The following is a 10,058-nucleotide window of genomic DNA, read 5'->3' as shown; positions in this document are numbered from 1 at the left end:
AACGACATGTGATATGTAGTAGAGCTAATTGTCGACCACATGCAGTACATGAGTTCTGGTAGGCATATGCAAATAAATATATTTCTTACAAAATAAATGTAATGCATTACATATCAATAAAAAAAATGTGGTGAAGGGGTAGGGGGGAGAAGGTGAGTCATAGGGGGAGTAAACATGAGGATGGAGGAAGGTAGAGATACATAGGGAGGAAATAAGGAGAGTGAGAGAGACAGAAGGACAGCAATGAATTAGGGAGGAAATCAGGTGCGATTTAGGGAAGATCTGTGTATTAGTGTTTCAAGGCACTAATTTTTTCTTTTGTTGGTCTAGTGTTTCACAAAACTGTTATTTTTCAAACTGTGTGAAAAGCTCCACATGGCAATGTGACTGGAAAGTTGAAAATGTTTTTTATTGTACAGGAACTAAAGTCCTAAGAAGGGTGTGGACTTCTCAAGGTAAACTTGTCCCAGATGCCTTGTTTTGAATGTGCTGGCAAATGGCATTCATGATTTACTGCAACTGTGCTGTAGTTTATACAGCACTGTTTGTGAAAGAGGATGTTCACAGATGCAAGTATTAAAAGCCCATCGGTTTGTACACGTTGCTACAGATAAAAATAATAATATGACGATAGTCTTTATTCATAGAGCACTTTTTTAAAAACACGTCACAACATGCTTTCCAAAGACAAGTAAAAAAACCAGACAAAAAAAAAACAGATAAAAATAATGTTAGAACATTACATAGTTCTGTGCAATTAAAAGACGGTAAAGTTCAGGTAAAATCAGGAAACGCTCTCCGATAAAAGAATGTTTTATGAAGAGATTTAAAAGAGATCACTGACTCAGCTGACCCGATTTCCTCGGGCAGGTTGTTCCAGAGCCTCGGGGCCAAGTTTCATAAAGACCTGTTAGCATCTTTATGAGATGCACTGGGCTTTCATAGCCTGGGTATACCCATACTGCCTTGCACGCTCGAATTTCATTTCGAACCTCCAGGCAGTCTGGAAACCAGAGAGGTTTCTTAGCCCTGTTTTAGGGATCCAATCACAGAACGGGGAGGGACGGCAAGATGATGACGCTTACTACTCGGCAGACGGAAGCTTGTAGTTTTGTAGTTTTCTTACAGATCCAACATGGCTGCAGCAGACGCGAAACTCTCTTTAGCTGTAGATGGTGTTTTAAATAGTTTAGAGCGAAAGTTGATTTTAAAAGAAGAACAACGTTTGACTTTACACTCCTGTTTCACCACGAAATCCGACAGGATTTGGGAAAAGTCTAATCTACCAACTAGCGCCACTACTAGCGCCGCTAATAGCCCCGCTACCATAACGCCAGTGATCTAGCCACGAGCCGGGGGACAGCGGAGCAGCCGAGAGACCCGCAGCAGCTTGTTTGTTGCCCATAAAATCAGTGGATGTGTGTGGCTGAATGACATGAGGGGGAATAAAGCGTGAAAATAAATAATCTTGCAGAAAGCGAGAACTGGAGAAGCAAAGCAGCAAGCAACACTCTCTCACACACACACACACACACAACAAACATCAATTTCTGTCCCTCTACTACGTCATCTGGTATAACTGATCTGATTGGCTAAGAGCTACCTACAGACGCTTTTGATAGACATTCTTAGCGCCCAATAAACGGCTCCGGAGGATCGTAAACCACTCCTCCTCTATGGAGAAATGAACGGCTGGTTTCCAGACTAATCTCATTTGTGATTAGTCTGGTGTTAGCCAGGCTAGGGCTTTCAAGTAAGTTCAATGCAAACCCAGTTATGTTATGGAGTATAAAGATTGACAAAATCTGTGGAGGGAGAAGGGTGGGATGGATAGGGTTAAACACAACTTTCACCCAGTAGACTGCTGGGAAACTAAAAGTCAGCATTAACTTATTTACCTTGACTTCTTACATAAGTGTGTATGCTCAACCTTTGTACTTGATACAGATACTTTTTCTAACCTGAACCATGATATTGGCATACACCTAACCATCTTGTTTTGTTTTATTCACCTTGCTATCTATCTTTTTATAGCTCAAACTGTAGTGGTGCATCACAGTTTAACGTGTGGGGCTACTGAGTGCAGTAAAATGTCACACCAAGAAGTCCTGACCAAGTGCCAAATGTGATTAGGAGGGAATGCTTTGATTAAACATTACTGTGAATTTCTGCTCAAAGTCATCTGTCGGACACAAGGCGTCATCATCCTGTGGAGCAGGTTTACACTCACTGAACACTTAATTGAAAAAGTTATGCAGATATGTATGTACACATACACATAATATGCACAAGAAAGACATTTACTTGACACATTTTGAAATAAGGAAGGGACCCAGAACCCTAACTTTACCTATACATGCCATCGCCGCTTGCTTCTGTGTACATAAATAGCACTTGTCCCTTGCCATGATAAATTGTGAGGTTAATAAAAAAAAATACAAGCCAGAAATGCAATGGACTGGGTAGAATTTTACAACTCCATTTTCAAAAAAAGTTGGGAATCTGTGTAAAACACAAATAGAAACATAATACAATTATATGATTGAACATAAAATCTGTCTTTGTACAGTTTTTAATTGAATATTTATCATAAAGGATTCGCAAGGATTAGAGTCTTCTTTTACTTAGGTTTTTTACAACATCCCAAGTTTTTTGAATTGGGAATGTATTTAATGTTTCAATGGGAAGAGGTGCAGATGGATTTAAAGTTGGTCTAAATTGTCCATGATAAAATAATGCGTACTGTTCTCATGAACGGTTTGAATGAGATCCCATGAAAAGTATTACACTGGAATTCATAGATATTAGGGCTGAGCATTTTGGGAAAATAATCTAATTGCAATTGTTTCACCAATATTGCAATTGCGATTTAATCAGCGATTACTTCTTTCAAATTCCTCACCTTCTGTTCTGTTCACAAGCAATAAATCCTTCTATTGTCTAACAGACACAACACTATAGAATCAGCATATAAACTGTGCAATGTCTATAGCTATAATGAAATGAGTTAAACATGCATGAATTTATATGCCATCTTTATTTAAATACCTCACAGTAATGACTGATATGACTTCCAGCCTTGTAACTATGTAATAATTACATCACAAGTGCTCCAGAATAGGCCTACTCAGTGTGAACAATATGGAAATCTCACTGATCTTTAATTGGCAACAGATCACACAAAATAAAGTGCAAAAATATAAAAATAACAAAACTTAACTTAACCAATAAAAAATATTTAGAAAACGTATAAGTTGTTGTATTAAACATGGGGATTGCACTTTAACACTGTGTGAAATTTACTACACAGTTTAAAAAAAATAAAAAATAAATATAGTCTGACAAGCTCTTTAACCCTAACACATTCAGACATTACATTACATTTCATTACATGTCATTTAGCAGACGCTTTTGTCCAAAGTGACTTACAATAAGTGCATTCAACCTGATGGTACTAGACATAGACCATAGGAATCAAGTAAGACCTTCAGATCTTAAAAATGATTACTTTCGATTACTTACTTTATGATTTTTGCTTTGCAATTAGTGTGTATTATTATGGAAAATAGAGCATAGAATAAAATTGATAAATTCTACCAAAGACTTACGTGGAACCTATGGCGCCCTGGAAGCGATCTGCATGTCTCATAGAGACCGATTCTTTTCATACTTGTAGGCAAAGAATGATTGACATTTGAAAAATCTGAACCCTGTATAGAATGTCAATTGTAAAGTCTCCTCTTTCCAAGGGGCACACCCTGTGTTTGCTCAAACAATATTAACAACAAGTTTGTGATACGTAGTAGAGCTAATGGTCAACCACATGCAGTACATGAGTTCTGATGTATTACATATAAATAAAAATAAAGAAATAAACACAACTGATTTTTAAATGCAACAAGTCATACATTGTACGCTTGAATATATAATTAGAATAACTCGCTTTGTTCATTGTTCAAGAGGTTCTTATCTTAAATCAAATTATGAACAGGGCTCCCCTCCTCCCCTAAACAAACAGACCAGGTAAACAACACTGGTTAAAACCTGTTATGTTACGTGTTATACCTTAAACAGGCTGGTTAACTTTGTTGTGTGTTCAGTTGTTAGTTTCCACTGCAAACTGGAATATTTGTTCAGGTTTTCTGTATTTGTAGCTTACTTCTATATTTTGATTTGTCATCCATGTTTAGTTATATTGTCAGTAATTTTCTATATTTTTCATATTTGCTGTCTGTTATGATGTTGCATATGTTACGTGGAATTGAGGATGTGTTTTCCTGAGTTCTCAGGGCCACACGGTGCTATAATTGGTAACACTTTACAATAACCATCTAAGTGATGTTTATAGATTGTTTATAAACCAATTATTATTAACCATTTACAAAATTCCATACATTTGTAATCTTTAAATGTTTTAAAGCAATTTCTTTAAGGTATAAGAATAATTTTGAAATCATTTACATACTTAATATGGTGTTAAAAATGTTATAATGAGTGTAAAGCTATTAATAAACTAATAATTATGTTTGTTTATGGTAAAGTAATCTATTTGGCATTTATAAATTATAGTTCAACATTATTACATTTTCTATTCACCATTCTAAATGGCCTATATACGGTTTATAAATGATGATTAAACATTAATAAACTATCTGTTTACCATTTATAGATGGTCTATTTACCATCTATAAATGATGGTTATTGTAAAGTGTTACCCTATAATTTATAGAAACCTTATAGAAACCAAACACAAAGCTTGCAATGGTAATGGCAAGCGAGCTTGCTCTCAGTAGCTGTGGATTTCTTGCTTTCATGCTACTCTGCAACATTCAAAATAAACAACGAGTAATGGGACTGGCAACAGGTCCTCTGCAAGGTGAGAGGTGACAGCCAGCTGCAGGCCACACTGAACCGCTTCACTGGGGAAGCAATGCTTCCTTGTGACAAAGACCTGAATTCAAGTCTTGACATTATTTCCTTTTTTTCAATGAATACGGGGTTTTGCAGAACCATCCACCTCATTGAAATAGATTGTCTACAACCTGATGAGGGATTTCTTAGTGACATATTTTGGAGCTGAAAGAGAAAGTAGTCAAGAATAATACTAATTAAGGAAATTAAATGTGATGAGTATAACATTGCATTTCCTATGTTGCTCAAAACACTGCTTATGTGGTGCAAATAACTGTTGTTTTTTTCACGTAATGTTAAAATGTAAAGAGGTTAAAAAACATCCCTAAAATTGCCATAGCAACTGCATGGGCCTATGAATGGCTCTGCTCTTTTTTGGCCCTATTCCACACCCTCTCTACCTCCTCTCCCCACCCTCTCTCACTCTTCTAGCATTTGGCCCTCTCGTTCTCTTTCCTTCCTTTTTGAACATTTCTGCTTTTTCTCTCAATGTACATCTACCTCTCTGTTCTACCTCCCTCGGTCGCTCTGCATTTTTTTGTTTTCAGTCTACATTTTATTGATTCTTGTCTTTCCCTTAAGATAATATTCTGCATACTCTTTCTCAACTTCCTTTTTCTCTTGCCAACTGCTGCCTATCGTGTCACCTCAGCCTCAGTTGTGACCTTCTCTTCTGTCCCATCTGCGACTTCACACACTCTATATATTTGATCCCTCCCCTGTATAATCTTTTTTAATTTCTTTCCTGTTGGTTAAAAAAGGTTGTGTGCACTGGATACAATATGGGATGGACTCATGATTCAGAATTTCTAACATCTTTGTATCGGCAAAATCCGGATTTAATAATATTATTTAGTTAAGTAAGTCGAGTAAGTAGTGTTCAATAGTTCTTGACAAATAATTTAATATTTAGATTGATTTCTCTTCTTTAAATTCCTCCTCATCTCAGCTGCTGTGATGCTTTTCACCAAATTCTTACATAACATCAACAGCTTGCCTTTACCTGTACATGCTGACATTTCCCTCTTTAACTCAGTGCTGCCCATCAGATACATAAACCTGCTTATATTTTTACAGTCTGTTATGTAACAAAGACTTTGCACATTCACATACTATTATTATTATTATTATTATATTAATATACTGTTTTTTGTCATGTTTTGTGAATGCATCTCAATGTGCATGGCTTCAGCCTCAGACAGGATATGCATATCCCTGATACCCACTTCCTTGCATGACATTCTCTACCTGTTCGTGTGTGTGTTTGCATTGGCGTGCTTGCATGTGACAAGTCACATTCTCACTACCAAGGGAAGTCAAAGTATGACAGAACTTCTTTTCCAATGAACCCACAGTCTGTTGACCTGGCTTGCTTCTGATGTCTGGGTGTGTACGTGTTTCGTCTCAAATGTTGTGTTTGCATTCCTCCTCATCTCAGCTGCTGTGATGCTTTTCACCAAATTCTTACATAACATCAACAGCTTGCCTTTACCTGTACATGCTGACATTTCCCTCTTTAACTCAGTGCTGCCCATCAGATACATAAACCTGCTTATATTTTTACAGTCTGTTATGTAACAAAGACCTTGCACATTCACATACTATTATTATTATTATTATTATTATTATTATTATTATTATATTATTATACTGGTTTTGTCGTGTTTTGCCATGTTTTGCAAATGCATCGCAATGTGTATGGCTTCAACCCAAGGCATGCATATCCCTGATACCCACTTCCTGCATGTGTGTATGTGTATGTGTGTGTGTGTGTGTGTGTGTGTGTGTGTGGGTGTGTGGGTGTGTGTGTGTGCATTGGTGTGCTTGCATGTGAAAAGTCACGTCTTTTCCAATGAACCCACAGTCTGTTGACCTGGCTTGCTTCTGATGTCTGGGTGTGTACGTGTTTCGTCTCAAATGCCGATTAAATATCATGTCATTTCTGTTGATATTGGGAGTGTTTGCTGTTGTACTGTACACTGTTGTAATAAGAACCAATATCCTCATGACACATTGACACAATACCTTGTTAGAGAGCAGTCAAATCAGCCAGACATGATTCTGGCCACAGTCTGCCATCAGGGACACACTCCACAGCGACCGCTCTTTCTCAGTACTTAACCTCTTGTTAGAAGAGGGGACGGTAATAAAATGGTGTGTGATATGGTTAATGTACACGCCATCTGCTCCCTGGTCAAAAGCTCAGCATCATTTGGAGACATCATTGCACAGGAAATATTATCAGGCATTGGACATTTATGGTGATGTATGAATTTGGACACGTATTTAAAAAAGTTGGATGGACACGATGAGCATGATTGTTAAGGTAGATAGCAGTGACTTTATTAGATGTGACTGGCAAGTTAGCCATTTTCTTCAACAACATGGTGTATAAACTTGGTCTTGACCATTAACTCAACAGGATTCCCTTTTCCAAAACATCACCACATTTATATGACAGTTTCTCTCAGCTTTTGCATCTGTCAGTCTGGCTCAGCCATATACAGATGGCATTAAATAAAAAGGCACACACACTTCTTTTACATTCATTACCTTCAGAATAAAATAAAAATAATGACTAATTTTGGAATATGTGATGGAGTGTCAGGGTTACATTACATCACTTCCTGCAAACTTTGGAACAATGGGGGTAAAACTGCATTACTGATCTCTCCTAACTAGATATTCTTTGGTGTAACTCCACTAACAGAAAAACTGTGAATCTGTCAGCACATTAGCATGTGGCTCACTACCTAGCTAGCTAATGTTTCAGACAATGTTATCCATGCTACTCCACTTTGTCGTTTGATGGGGAATGATGAGCAGGAGACGTCCAAGTTCTCAGTTTAACATCATTTTATTACAATACGTCAAGAAATGTGCAGTTACAGAGTCTCTGGGTTCAAACATCACTTCCCTGATTTACATGATTAAGGCTGATCAGGTCATATTATGACTTGCAGAGATATTATTGGAGACACAGATCTTGCATTGTCCACATAACATATAAAATATATATTTTTGTGATGATAGAATCTTACTCTAAATAGGACACAGAAAGTTTAGGCAGATAAAATAAATGTATCTAGAGTGATCATAGTTTAAAAAAAATATTAGTACATGATCATTGTATCAAAAGCATCTTACATGATTATCTATAAATGCATAGAGAGAGGGCACACACACAGTTAGTGAATTACCATGCATAGATAGTGACCTAGTCAATCAGATAGTGATCCCCATGCACAGAGACAGAAAACAGAGACAGAATAACAGATTCGGGGCTTGAAGACCTCCGGTACGGTGCCGGAAATCCGGCTCGGGATGTTTTTTGGTGTTTTTTTTTTTTAATCATGTTCATATATATGTTATGTTATGATATGTTAATATCTCGGGATCTCGCAAAAGTATCTCGGGATCTCGCAAAAGTATCTTGGGATCTCGCAAAACTAACTCGGGATCTCGCAAAACTAACTCGGGATCTCGCAAAACTATCTCGGGATCTCGCAAAAGTAACTCGGGATCTCGCAAAAGTCCGTCCTTTTTTTTTTTTCACCCATCATTTTTTTTTTTTTCACCCATCTTTTTTTTCCCCCGTGTCCCCTGGGGGGCTCCGTACAAAAGAGCATGGGAATGTTTAAATCAAATGATGGGGAGGGAGGCAAAGCAAAAACATGCCCCTGTGACCCACCTCTCTCCATCCTGGGCTAATGAATTAAATGTATTTTATAGCCGATTTGATAAGAAAAATTTTTGTACTGAGCGAGATGAAGTGTCTAACTCTATTCCACAGTATGTTTCAGTGACACTCACAGAACATGAAATTGCCTCAAGTATGGCATGTACCCCAGGCCATCAGACCCCAGGGCCTGATGGCCTTAGAGGCAGAGTGTTAAAAGATTGCACTATGCAATTAAAAGGAGTTTTTTTTGTTTATTTTTTAAAGAATATTTTTTTGGCATTTTGTTGCTTTATTTATAGTGATAGATAGAAAGGGGGTGATAGAGGGGAAGACATGCGGCAAAGGGAGCTCAGGCCGGATTCGAACCCGGCTCCGCCACAGCACACGGCATACATGGTAAGCGCTCTACCGGTGTGAGCCACCGGGACGCCCTTAAAAGGAGTTTTGACTAAACTATTTCAGCTCCTGCTTGACTTGGGTACGGTACCTAAAATTTGGAAAACATCTAACATTGTGCCCATTCCTAAAAAGCCAGGTGATTCATTAGTAATTCATAGGAAACAGTAGACACCTGAGACACACCTGACATGCCTACACCTGGGCTAACATTACACACACTGACGTGATCACACAGCATTATTAGCTGCTTTCTTAGCCTGCTGTAGTGAGTTAATTAGCCCTTACTAACAGAGAAAAAGAGGATTTTGTAGCTAAAGTATAAGCACTTAGCATTAGTCATCTCTTTAACTTGGTGGCATCTTATCACCATCTCCTCCGGTGGAAACAGCAGCTAGCAGGCGCCGCCGTTGTGAATTTTGTGGCTCCACTTGTACTCCCGAGCTACTGCAGTCTTTTTAACACTGTCCTTAGATAACTACAGTCAGATACATTGTATGCTATCATTGGCTCATCCATCAGTGCAATATCTTCCTCCTTATCTTCTTCCAACTCAATCTCTCCGGCATTATCTTGGCTAACGTTAGTCAGACCGTCCGTGTCCGTGTCGGAAAGCCCGGTCATCTCTCTGTCCTCTCTTCCCCTCACCTCAAGGACAGGCGGACGGGACTTCCGACTCATTTTGATGGAACGCGTCACATATTTTAGATCTACTTCAAAGGTAATAAAAACAGGATTGCACAAGCTTTGTGGTGCGTTGCTCAAAACATAACTTATTGTCAAACCAGACTTCTTTACGACAACAGTAATATTATCTATTAGGATAATATTACTGCTATATATATATATATATATATATATATATATATATATATATATATATATATTAATACAAATACAGCCATCTGCTGGGAACCAATAACAAGGATCTTTGTTTTTTTGCGTTCAGTTGAAGGAAATTCTGTGAGATCCAGTTTTTTACATTATGGAGGCTGTTCAATGAGTTCAGCATACTGGGGTCTGTGGGTCTGATAGGCAGGTACAGCTGTGTGTTATCAGTATAGAAATG

The sequence above is a fragment of the Centropristis striata genome, chromosome 8, assembly GCF_030273125.1.
Source record: "Centropristis striata isolate RG_2023a ecotype Rhode Island chromosome 8, C.striata_1.0, whole genome shotgun sequence".
NCBI lineage: Eukaryota > Metazoa > Chordata > Actinopteri > Perciformes > Serranidae > Centropristis > Centropristis striata.
Note: the sequence above shows the minus strand (reverse complement) of the source record.